Below are 12,691 nucleotides of genomic sequence, written 5' to 3' on the forward strand. Positions count from 1 at the left end.
AACTTTTTTGAGTCCCAACCGACACTGGACAATTGGCCCTAAAAATCAAGTAGGTGGCCTGAGCAATTTTTAAACCATGAACCTTTTTGGCTAGTTCATTTAATACAAAATTGCAAGGAATTTGTCATGAAAAGGGCTTTACTAGACTGAGCCAAAGAAAATTTAGGGTGGCATGTAGAAAAAATGAGAATCAAAAGATAGTTGGATTGCTTATGTATTATCTCATTTAATCCTTATAATCCTATGAGGTAGGTACTGTGGTTCCTGTCCACCCTGTTTTATAGATGAGTTAACCAACACTTCAGTTAACTCATTTGTTCAAGATTTCTCAGCTAATAAGTTGGTGGAGGTGGGATTCACATCCAAGCAATCTGATTACAAAGCCTATATTCCAAGCCATTATACTTGAACACCACAGTAAAAGTGGCTTCTTAGAGACCTGGTAGAAGGAGACTAATCAGTGGAAAATAATGCTGTGAAACCGTGAACTGAGTAAGAGTATTGTACATATTCAGTAACACTTTGAGATCATTGTATAATAGGCACTGTTGAGTGTTGCTGGGGATGTAAGGCTAGAGTCGCCTTCCCTGTCTTTGAGGAACATTCCTTTCATGGGAGAGAGATATTTGAACAAATGATAATACAGTACAATATATACTATAAGAGAGTGCTGTAGAGTCTATGGTTTCATGGAAAGAGAATTCAAGTTTAGGCACCAGCGTTTGAATTCCTCTTCAGCTTTGTGACCTTGAACATGATACCAAACCTTTTCCAGCTTCAGTTCCCCCGTCTAAGCGGAGAGGATAATACTTCGAAGGGAGTATTAAGCATTAAACAAAATATGTAAAGTACTCACCCATTGGTAACCCCTGAATAAAAAGGAAGGAGTGAATAATTTTAAGGGACAGAGTAGAGAAGTGGTTGAGGTTTAGCAGGGAGTTGTCACTGGAGCATTAAAGGGTGAGTGGTAGTTTTTATTGGTAGGGAAAGAAGGCGTTCTACACAGAGAGAACAGGAGGCAGGGTCTCAGAACAGGTATATGGATTGTTGAGGGAATGGGAAGTAACTGTGGCTTTGTATAAAAAGTATTTGTGGAAATAAGACAGAGAAAGACAAATACCGTATGATTTTACTCATATGTGGAAGATAAACAAACATGCACACACATAGATAAGAACAGATTGGTGGGTACCATAGGGGAAGGGGGTGGGGAGAGGGCGAAAAGGGTAAAGGGGCACATGTGTATGGTGATGGATGGCAACTAGACTTTTGGTGGTGAAAAAGGTGCAGTCTATACAGAAGTTGAAATATAATGATGCACACCTGAAATTTATATAATGTTATGAGCCAAAGTGACCTCAATAAAATAATTTTAAAAAAAGTTATTGTGAAGGTCAAATTTAAATGGTAATTGTATATAAATGTGGCTGGGCAAAGTGAGTACTACCCTATTTTGGTGGTTGGAAATTATATACTTAGTACTAAAATTATAGGAAAACCTCAACACTTTGTGCATTGATACATTTTTATTTAATATTTACCTTTTAATACTTATTTTCCCCAGTGTCAATTAAAACTTCATTTTGAAACGTGTCTGCCTAAGCAACTATTTCATTATTTCATCGCGATATTTCATTCTAAGCCGTAAAGGAGACTGACACCACTAGAGGCATCTGCACTTAATTTGTGGAATGTATTTTGGGATTAATTAAAAAAGAAGAAGAATCTTAAAGTGACTATTGCTTTCCCTTAACCACTTTACCTAGTCTGTAGCCACAGAGTCAGTATTGCAAACTACCCTTTGCATGTTTGTTGACTGTCTTTTCTGAACCCAAACCTGAGGTGTGACAGTCGGACATAGTGTTTTAAGTTGGAACTGTCCTTGAAAATGCAAGAAAAAGTCCCACGCTTATATCCTCCCCTCAGGTTAGCACAGAACCATAAATGCTCACATTGGGTTTATAAATGTGGGTCAGTTGATGTCCAGAATCATATGACTAAGTTGAAGATATTAAATGACATTTAGGAAAGCTGCATTTTTAGTCCAACTTGTTAGCCTCCTATAAATTGCTAAAATGACACAAAATATAGAGGTGAGTTTTCAGATGAGAAAAACCGACTGCTTGCTAGAACAGGTAGTTTTAGAGCACCAGGAAAGAAAATATGCTGGACTTGATTCTGGGTAGTGAACAGGAACTGGGGCAGGAAATGGCTGTGGCTGAACCACTACCTGATAATAATCATAACATGATTAAATTTGACATTTAATGAGAGGAAGTAAAGGGAAGAAAAGTGCACTGTACGCAGCTTTCCAGTTTCAGAAATGGTAGGGGAAGAAGGCTGTTAAAAGTGTATCTACAGAAATTTTGAAGACATGTAGTAGGCACTCTTACTTGTCGCATGAATAAAAGCACCTTAGTAAAACATTGAGTAAAAGGTCTGTTATAGATAGCAAAAAACTTAGGAAAGTCATGTGGCACGAGTGTTGGTGCTCTATAGACCTAGGTTCTGAATTCTGTAGTTCACCAGTGTGACTTTAGGCTCATTATGTAATCTTTTTGAGGTTCGATATTATTTAATCATAAAATGAAGATATCTACTTTGCAAGATTTTGAAAATTAGATGAGCGAATATATGTAAAGCACTTGACACATTGCCTGGCTTATAAGACTTGCTCAAAAAACAGTTGCTGCAATTATTAGACTAAATTGAACAGGTGCATTTTAAAAAAAATACAGTGCTCAAATAGCGTAAGAAAGCAGAAGATGGCAAACAAATAAAACCTTAAAAGGAGGCAATAGGGTGTTGTATAGGTAACAGGCACAGTTGACTAAAGAATCAAATCATTGCAACCACATACAAAAGAAGGGAAAAGAGAGAGCTTCACGTTCTCAAATTTTTTTCTGAGGAGGGTAGGTCAGAGTAATTAAACCAGATAGAGTAAATAAATAGGGTTTTACTATTCTAAATGACAGTAAAGAGATCACTGAAATTGGGTCTCTTGTACTGTGATTTAAGTGTATAGGGAAAGGGACTGATTTTCTCAAATCTCTTAATCACCTTATCCCTGAATTTTTTTTTTTTTTGTGAGGAAGATCGGCCCTGAGCTAACATCTGCCAATCCTCCTCGTTTTGCTGAGGAAGACTGGCCCTGGGCTAACATCCATGCCCATCTTCCTCCACTTTATGTGGGACCCCGCTACAGCATGACCTGACAAGCAGTGCCTCAGTGCGTGCCCGGGATCCGAACTGGCAAACCCCAGGCCGCCACAGCGGAGCCCATGCACTTAACTGCTTGCATCACCAGGCCGGTCCCCCTAAAATGTTTTTTAACAGTGAAAAGCTATTAATTAGACAGTTCTAGAGAAGGCTTTAATTGCAAGTAATCCTGGGAGATAGAGCAGTTTAATTTAACTACACAAATTTCCTAAGTGTTGATTCCATGTATCCCATTTCCGGCTATATACCTTTTGGGCATTTAATGTCTAAATGTACCATATGTTGAAAAATAAGCATCTTCTTGTTCCCAAACCTGTTTCTTCTCTTGTATTCCCTGTCCTAATGAGTGGTTCTTCTAGTGTTCAAGTCAAGAATCATGGTGCATCCTTACTCTTTTACTTCCCATACCTTTTATGTCCAGTCAATTACTATATCTGGTCATTCTCTCTACTGGTTATCTATCTTTTAATCATGCCCTGTCCCAACACCCACCCCTGATTAAAAAAAAAAATTCTTTGCCACTGACTTATTTCAGACCCTCATCATTTCTTTCCTAGACTGTTGTCATTCATCTCCTTACTTTTAGTTTAGCCTCATACTAATCAATTCTCCACACAGCTTCTTTTCAGAATGATTTTGCTGAAACACTAACATAATCATATCAAAATTTTATCCTTAGTGCCTGCACGTGATAGTTGACAAATATTTGATCCCTCCGTATATCTTAAACTTAAGACAATACTAAATAACTTGCCTATCTGTGCCTGGAGTTTTCTTTGTGGGAAAGATTTAAACTACAAATTAAATGTTTTTAATAGACAAAGGGCTATTTAGTTTATTTATTTTTGAGTGAGCGTCAGTAGTTTGTATATTTTAGGGAATTTGTCAATTTAATCTAAATTGTTAAATTCATTGGCATAAAATTGTTCACCATATTCCTTTACTATTTTTTTAATGTCTATAAGATCTATAGTGATGTCTCCTTTTGTTCCTAACTGTTAACTTATGTATTTTCTTATTTTTTCCTGTTCAACCTGGCTAGAGGTTTGTCTGTTTCATTGATAGTCTCAAAGAACCAGCTTTTGGTTTTCTTTATTGATTTTCTGTTCTGAATTTTGTTGATTTCTATTCTTTATTATTTCCTTTCTGCTGTTTACTTTGCGTTTTACTTGCTAGAATCTTAAATGGAAACATTAATTTATTGCTTTCTAATATAAATGTTTAATGCTATAAAATTCCCCTCTAAATAGTGCTTTGGCTGCATCCCACAAATTTTGATATGTTCTGTTTTCATTTTTATTCAGTTCAGAAATCCTTGATGGTTTTCTTTGTGATTTCTTCTTTGACCCCATTGGTTATTTAGAAGTATGTACGAGTTTCCAAATATTTGAAGATTTTTTAGATACTGATTTCTGATTTAATTTCCCTGTGGTCAAAGGGCATACATTGTATGATTGCAGTCAGTTTAAATTTATTGAGACTTGTTTTATGGCCCAGAATATGGTCTGTCTTGGTAAAAGATTCATATGCCCTTGAAAAGAATGTTGAGTAGAGTGTTCTAAAAATGTCAGTCATATCAAGTTGATTGATAGAATTGTTCAAGTCTTCTTTATCCTTACTGATTTTCTGTCTGCTTGTGCTATCAATTTTTGAGAAGGGTGTTGAAATCTCTGACTATCGTTGTAGACTTGCCAATTTCTCCTTGCAGTTCTATCAGTTTGGCTTCATATATTTTGAAGTTCTGTACTAGATGCATGCATATTTAGGATTGTTATGATCTCTTGATGAATTGGATCCCTTTGTTATTGTGAAATGGCCCTCTTTATCTCTGGGAATATGCTTTGCTCTGAAATTTACTTTATCAGTATTGCCACTCCAGCTTTCTTTTGAGTACTATTAGCATGGTATATCTTTTTCCATCCTTTTTCTTTTTACCTATTTGTGTGTTTACAGTGGATTTCTGGTAGATAGCATATAGTTGAGTCTTGCTTTTTTTTTATCCAGTCTTCTAATCTCTGCCTTTTAATTTAGGCCGTTTATGTTTAATGTGATTATTGATATTGTTAGATTTAAATCTACCATCTTGCTATTTGTTTTTTATTTGTCCCCTCTGTTCTTTGTTCCTTTTTGCTCTTTGCTTTCTTTTGTATTATTTGAGTATTTTTATGACTCTGTTTTATCTCCTTTATTGGCTTATTTATTATCTATAGCTCTCTCTCTCTCTCTCTTTTTTTTTTTTTTTGGTTCCTTTGTAGTGGCTATGTACATCTTAACTTATCACAGCCTACTTTTGAGTAAAGCACTACTTCACATATCAGTAAGAACCTTGTAACAGTATACTTCCATTTCTCCCTCTCAGCGTTTGTGCTGTTGTCATATATTTTAGTTCTACCTATGTTATAAATCCCACAATATAGTTTTAGTTTTTTAGCTTTAAATGGTCAATTCTCTCTTTTTTTTTTTTGCAACATTCTTTTTTGCTTATTGAGGTAACATTGGTTTATAACCTTATATCAGTTTCAGGTGTACATCATTATATTTCAATTTCTGTGTAGACTACATTTGCTCACCACCCAAAAACTAATTACCATCCATCACTGTACACATGTGCCCTGTTACCCCTTGGTCAGTGGTCAATGATCAAAACTATTTTCAAATCTCTTTTAAAAGGATTTAAAAATAGTTTTTAAAAATAAGGCTCTTAAATTTACCTACATGTTTACCATTTTCAAGGCTCTTCATTCCTTTGGAATTCCTTTTCCATCTGGTATCATTTTCCTTCTGCCTGAAGGACTTCCTTTAGCATTTATTGTAGTGCTGAACTACTGCTGATGAATTCTTTCAACTTTTGTATATCTGAAAAGATCGTTTTTTGTTGTTATTTTTGAAATATATTTTTGCTGGGTATTGAATTCTAGATTGACAGTTTTTTTCTTTCAGGACTTTAATGATGTTGCTCCACTATCTTCTCATTTGCATTTTCCCAACATGAAATCTACTATTATTGTTATTTTTTATACTCAAAGTGTCTTTTTTCTATGGCTACTTTTAAGATAATCTCTTTACTACTGGTTTTAAGCACTTTTATTATTTTATTGTTATGTACTTGGGTATAGTTTTATGTTTCTTAAGCTTGGAGTTTGTTGAGCTTCTTGGGTTTGTGGATTTATCATTTTCATCAAATTTAGAAAAATTTTGGCCATTATTTGTTCAAATCGTTTTTCTGTCTTCCTTTACTCTCCTCCCATTCTAGTACTCCAGATACACATATATTAAGCCACTTGATATTATCCCACAGCTAACTGATGCTAATGCTCTGTTCTTTTTTTTTCCCCTGTCTTTTTCCCCTTCCTTGTCTCAATTTGAATAATGTCTATTGCTATGTCCTCAGATTACTCACTTTTTCTTCTACCAGTTTCTGATCTGCTTTTTATCTCATCCAGTGTATTTTTCTTATTAGACACTGTATTTTTCATCACTAGAAGTTCAATTTGAATCTTGTTTATATCATACATGTGTCTCCTTTGTATGCTCATGCTTTCTTCTACTTTCTTGAATATATGGAATCTCTAATAGCTGGGTTTTTTTTAATCATGGTAAAAAATACATAACATAAACTATACCATCTTAACCATTTTTAAGTATATAGTTCAGTAGTGTTAAGTATATTCACATTGTTGTGAACTAGGTCTCCAGAACTTTTTCATCTTGCAAATCTGAAACTCTATACCCATTATACAGCAACTCCTCTTTTGCCCCTTGTCCCAGACCCAGGCAACCACCCTGCTACTTTCTCTATGAATTTGACTATGCTAAGTACCTCATATAAATGGAATCATACAGTATTTGTCTTTTTGTGACTGGTGTATTTCATTTAGCATAATGTCCTCAAGATGCATCCATGTTGTAGCATGTGACAGGATTTCCGTTAAGGCTAAATAATATTCTGTTGTATTATATACCACATTTTCTTTATCCATTTATCCATTGGTGGACATTTGGGTTGCTTCCATCTCTTAGTTATTGTGAATAGTGCTGCTGTGAACATGAATATGAAAATATCTCTTCAAGACCATCCTCTCACTTCTTTTGGATATATACCCAGAAATGAGATCGCTGGATCATATGATAATTCTATTTTTAATTTTTTGAGGAACCTCTGTACTATTTTCTTTTTTTTTTTTTTTTAATTTTTTTTCCCGCAAAGCCCCAGTAGATAGTTGTATGTCATAGCTGCACATCCTTCTAGTTGCTGTATGTGGGACGCAGCCTCAGCATGGCCAGAGAAGTGGTGCGTCAGTGCACGCCCGGGATCCGAACCCGGGCCACCAGCAGCGGAGCGCACGCACTTAACCGCTAAGCCATGGGGCCGGCCCATGTACTATTTTCTGTAGTGGTTACACCACTTCACCATTCCATCAACAGTGTGCAAGAGTTCCAATTTTTCCACATCATTGCCAACACTTGTTATTTTGTTTTTAGTATTTCAGTTATTTTCTTTTTTAGTATTTTAGTTATTTTCTGTTGATAGTGGCCATCCTAATGGGTGTGAGGTGATATCCCATTATGGTTTTGATTTGTATTTCCCTGATGATTAGTGATGTTGAGCATCTTTTCATATGCTTGTTGACCATTTGTATATCATCTTTGGAGAAATATCTATTCAAGTCCTTTTCCCATTTTTTAATTATTTTATTTTTTGTTGTTGAGTTGTAAGAGTTCTTTTTTTTTTTTTTTTTGTGAGGAAGACCAGCCCTGAGCTAACATCCAATGCCAATCCTCCTCTTTTTTTGCTGAGCAAGACTGGCCCTGGGCTAACATCCATGCCCATCTTCCTCTACTTTATATGGGATGCCGCCACAACATGGCTTAACAAGCAGTGCGTTGGTGTGCACCCGGGATCCGAACCGGCGAACCCCGGGCCACCACAGCGGAGTGTGCGCACTTAACCGCTTGCGCCACTGGGCTGGCCCCAAGAGTTCTGTGTGTGTGTGTGTGTGTGTGTGTGTGTGTGTGTGTGGAAGATTAGCCCTGAGCTAACATCTGTTGCCAATCCTTTTTGCTGAGGAAGACTGGCCCTGGGCTAACATCCGTGCCCATCTTTCTCTGCTTTATATGGGATGCCGCCACAGCCTGGCTTGATAAATGGTGCATAGGTCTGCGCCCGGGATCCGAACCTATGACCCTGGGCTGCCGAAGTAGTGTGTGTGAACTTAACCACTATGCCACCGGGCCAGTGCCGTAAGAGTTCTTTATATATTCTGGATATTAACCTCTTATCAGATACGTAGTTTGCAAGTATTTTCTCCCATTCCATAAGTTGCCTTTTCGCTCTGTTGATTGTATCCTTTGATGCAGAAAAGTTTTTAAGTTTGATATAGTCCCATTTGTCTACTTTTGCTTTTGTTGCCTGTGCTTTGGTGGCACATTTAAGAAATCATTGCCAAGTCCAATGTCATAAAGTTTTCCACCTAAGTTTTCTGCTAGGAGTTTTATAGATTTAGGTCTTACATTTAGGTCTTGAAGCCATTTTGAGTTAATTTTTGTATATGGTATAAGATAAAGGTCCACCTTCACTCTTTTGCATGTGGATATCTAGTTTTCCCAGCATCATTTGTTGAAGAGGCTGTGTTTTCCCCGTTGAGTGGTCTGGGCATGCTTGTCAAAGATTATTTGACCACATATGTGAGAGTTTATTTCTGGACTCTCTTCTGTTCCATTGGTCTATTTGTCTGTCTTTATGCCAGTACTTCACTGTTTTGATTACTATAGCTTTATATGATAATATTTATTATAATATGTTTTGAAATCAGAAAATGTGAGTCTTCCAACTTTGTTCTTCTTTTTCAAAATTATTTTGGCTATTTCGGGTCCCTTGAGATTCCATATGAATTTCTGGATGGGTTTTTCTATGTCTGCAAAAGATGCCATTGGCATTTTGATAGAGATTGCAGTGAATCTGTAGATTGCTTTGAGTAGTGTGGACATTATTTAATAATGTTAAGTCTTCCAATCCATGAACACAGGATTTCTTTCCATTTATTTTTGTCTCCATTAATTTCTTTCAGCAGTGTTTTATATGTAATAACTATTTTAATATTCTTGCTTACTAATCCTATCACCTTTGTCATTTCTGGGTCCACTTGTAGTAGCTGATTTTTCTCCTCATTGTGGATCCTGTTTCTTTGCATGCCTGCTAAATTTTATTAGGATGCCAGACATTGTGAATTTTGTTGTTTGGAGTTGGCTTTTCTTTGTATTCTTTTAAATATTTTGAGCGTTGTTCTGGAACACAGTTAAGTTACTTAGAAACAGTTTAATCCTCCAAGCCTTGCCTTTTAAGATTTGTTAGGTGAGACCTGAGCATCCTTTAGTTCAAGGCTAATTTAACCCTACTACTGGGGCAGTACCCTTCTGAATATTCTAGCTGTTGCCATTATTATAGGATTTCTCCACTATGGCTGTGAACTCTTACCATCCCTGTGTGAACTTTGTAATTGTTCTGCCTGCTCCTTTCTGGTGGTTCTATCCCTGGTTTCAGGTAGTTTCCCTGATGAGTAATCAGCTGAAGACTCAAAGGGAGTTCTCTGCAGAGCTCCAGAGCTCTATTTGTCCTGCTCTCTCCTCTCTGGTACTTTGCCCTGGGAACTCCAGATGCCTTGGTGTCCCTGAACACTCAAATCTGTCTTCTCCACTTGGGAGCCTATCAGGCTCTGGCTTTCCCCTCCTAGTACCGAATCGTGGAAACTGCAGGCAGTACACTTGGGAAATCATAGGGCTCACTTTCTTTCCTCTTTCAGGGATTACTGTCTTACACTGCCTACTGCCCAGTGTCTAAAAATGTTTCACATATTTTATCCATTTTTTTAGTTTTTAAGGTGGAACAATTAATCTGGTCCCTGATACTTCACCATGGCTAGAAGTGGAAGCCGCTGTATTTTACGTTTTAAAGTAATAATATAAATGGAAAATATATCAAGTATCATTTCTAGTATTGTTTTAATTAAATCCCATGGTTTTAGAATGTATTAGTTTTGCATAGCCAGAAACAAAGTATACCATGTGTTTTGACTGGATGAATGTGTTTAGGTTCGTCTTCCTCAACATTCCTGTTTCTCCTGAAAAGGTAAGCAGCTAATTGCGTTTTCTTTTTTTATAAACCCAATTCTCATTGACCAAAAAAATGTGTGAGTATGAAAAACAACTAGATTTTTACTAGGGGAAATTAATGAGAAGTGTTTATTTCTCTAATAATTTAGTTTTTTTTTTTTTTTTTTTGGTGGCCTGTATGGGGATCGAATCTAATAATTTACTTTTAATGTAATAATTTAGTTTTTATCATCATTGGAAAATATTTGCAACAGTGACTAAAAATACTGCTTTGATCCAAAAATACCTTTTATATTTTGAGCAGTCAATTTAGCTTAACCTTGGAAATAATAGGTTTTAAGGACTGTTAAAAATCTCTGTGGAGGAAATGGGCTTAAGATGTTAGAAGAGTAGTCTAAAAACCTATCTCCTTATTGGTCATAGGCAACTGGAATGACCTTTTCCTTTTGATAGAGGTGGATTATGTAAATTGGTAAAATCAAAACATAGGGCTCGTTTTCTTGTGCTTACCCTGTACTTCTCTTCCACTGCAACCACACTAAATGAGAAAAGAAACTTGATTATAAGAGGAAGGCTTTATGTGTATTAAGTTGGTAGTTTGTGTGTAGAAAACTAACATGAGAAAGGAGGTATTTTAAAACCGAACTAAAGCTTATTATAGTTATTTTCTTCTTTTTCTTTTTGACATAATTTCAGACTTTAAAGAAAAGTTGCATGAGTAGTCTAAAGAATTGCTGTATAATCTTAACTGAGATTAACCAGATATTAACATTTTACTACATTTGCTTTATCCTTATTTTTGTCCATAAACAGATACATATATATTACTTTTTTCCTGACTCATTTGAGTCATGATGCTCCTTTACCTCTACATACCTCAGTTTTATTTCCTAAAAACAGTCATTCTCCTCCATAAGCCTAGTACAATGATCAAAATCAGGAAATAAACATTGATACAATACTATTATCTAATCTACAGATATTATTCGCATTCTACTAGTTGTCACAATACTGTCCATTATAGCAAAAGAAAATCCAGGATCACATGCTGCATTTAGTTGTTATGTGTCTAGTTTCCTTTGAGCTGGAACAGTTCTTGAGCCTATGTTTGTATTTCATGATATTGACTTTTTTTTAAGTGTTGAGGCCAGTTATTTTGTTGAATGTTCTTCAGTGTTAGTTTGGTTGATTTTTTTTCTCAAGATTAGATTCAAGTTATATACCACAGACATAATGTGTTCTTTCTAGTGTATTATATCAAGAAATGCTGCAGTTTTTCCTATTACTGGTGATAATAACTTTGATCATTTAGTTAAGGTGATATCTGGCAGGTTTGTCCACGGTAAAGTCACTATTTTACTCTTTGTAACTAATAAGTACCTTGTGGAGAGATGCTTTGATTATGTGAATAGCTGATTACTCTCAAACTTACCCATTAGCTTTAATATCTTTTGATGATTCTTGCACAAATCAGTTATCAAGATGGTTGCTTAAAAGTTCTCATCATAAGGAAAAAAAAATCTAACTATATGAGGTGATAGATGTTAACTTATTGTGGTATTTTGCAGTATATATGTGTAGCAAATCATTATATTGTACAATTTGAACTTATACAATGTTGTATGTCAATTATATCTCAGTAAAACTGGGGCGGGGGGGAGATAGTTGCCAGGTGGTGATTTTTTTTGCCCCAATTCTCTATTTTCTTCTGTGTTTATTAGCTGGCTTCCTGCTTTAAAGAAAAGCTTCTCTCTCTTAGTGATTCATATCAGTATAGACTCTCTGATTCTTAGTTTATCCTTTTGTCAATGTCCCTATCATTCTTGGAGCACTTTCTTAATTTCTGACTCAAAAAGATATTGCAGGATCACCTTGTACTGTGTCTGTGCCAGCCCTGGAAGCAGATGTTTCTCTAGGGAAATTTGGTTTCTTTTACTGTAGATTGGTATTTAGAGATTGCGTTGCTAGATGTGCTTATTGCTACTGCAGAATCCTTGCTTTCTAGGCCCTCTCAGTGGACATAGCTGAGTGTATTGTATATGTATGAGTATGTATGTGTGTGTATGTGTGATATACCTTTATTTTCAGAAAAAACTATTGAGTAAACCAGTGTAATGGCTGCTAAAAATAAAAAAGTGAATATATTCGTAGGCTGCACGACCAAATGATCATATTGCTATTAATAGAAGTTATAAGTCCGCTGTGTTTTGCATTTCAGACAAATAGATTTTCTTTACCAACTAGGTTTTAGGAATTATTTAGATCTTATCTGGTGAGGAAGATAACCTGAATGATGAGAGGTGTGGAAATCATGTGGTACGAAGAACAGTTGGAGGAGCTGGGAACGTTTAGTCTGGAAAAA

General features: G+C 35.8%; 1 protein-coding gene across 2 annotated transcripts in view; it reads left to right on the top strand.

The window, feature by feature from the left end:
• PHTF2 (putative homeodomain transcription factor 2) overlaps positions 1 to 12,691 on the top strand; it is a 128,145-nt gene that overhangs the window by 1,524 nt on the left and 113,930 nt on the right. The window contains exon 1 of one of the 2 annotated variants that reach the window (XM_058524155.1): positions 10,329 to 10,345. The exons of the other annotated variant lie outside the window; for it this stretch is intronic. The gene's annotated coding sequence lies outside the window, so the exon portion shown is untranslated. Of the gene's footprint in view, positions 1 to 10,328; positions 10,346 to 12,691 lie in introns of those variants that run through there. 2 annotated transcript variants of the gene reach the window in all.

The sequence above is a fragment of the Diceros bicornis genome, chromosome 3, assembly GCF_020826845.1.
Source record: "Diceros bicornis minor isolate mBicDic1 chromosome 3, mDicBic1.mat.cur, whole genome shotgun sequence".
Lineage (NCBI taxonomy): Eukaryota > Metazoa > Chordata > Mammalia > Perissodactyla > Rhinocerotidae > Diceros > Diceros bicornis.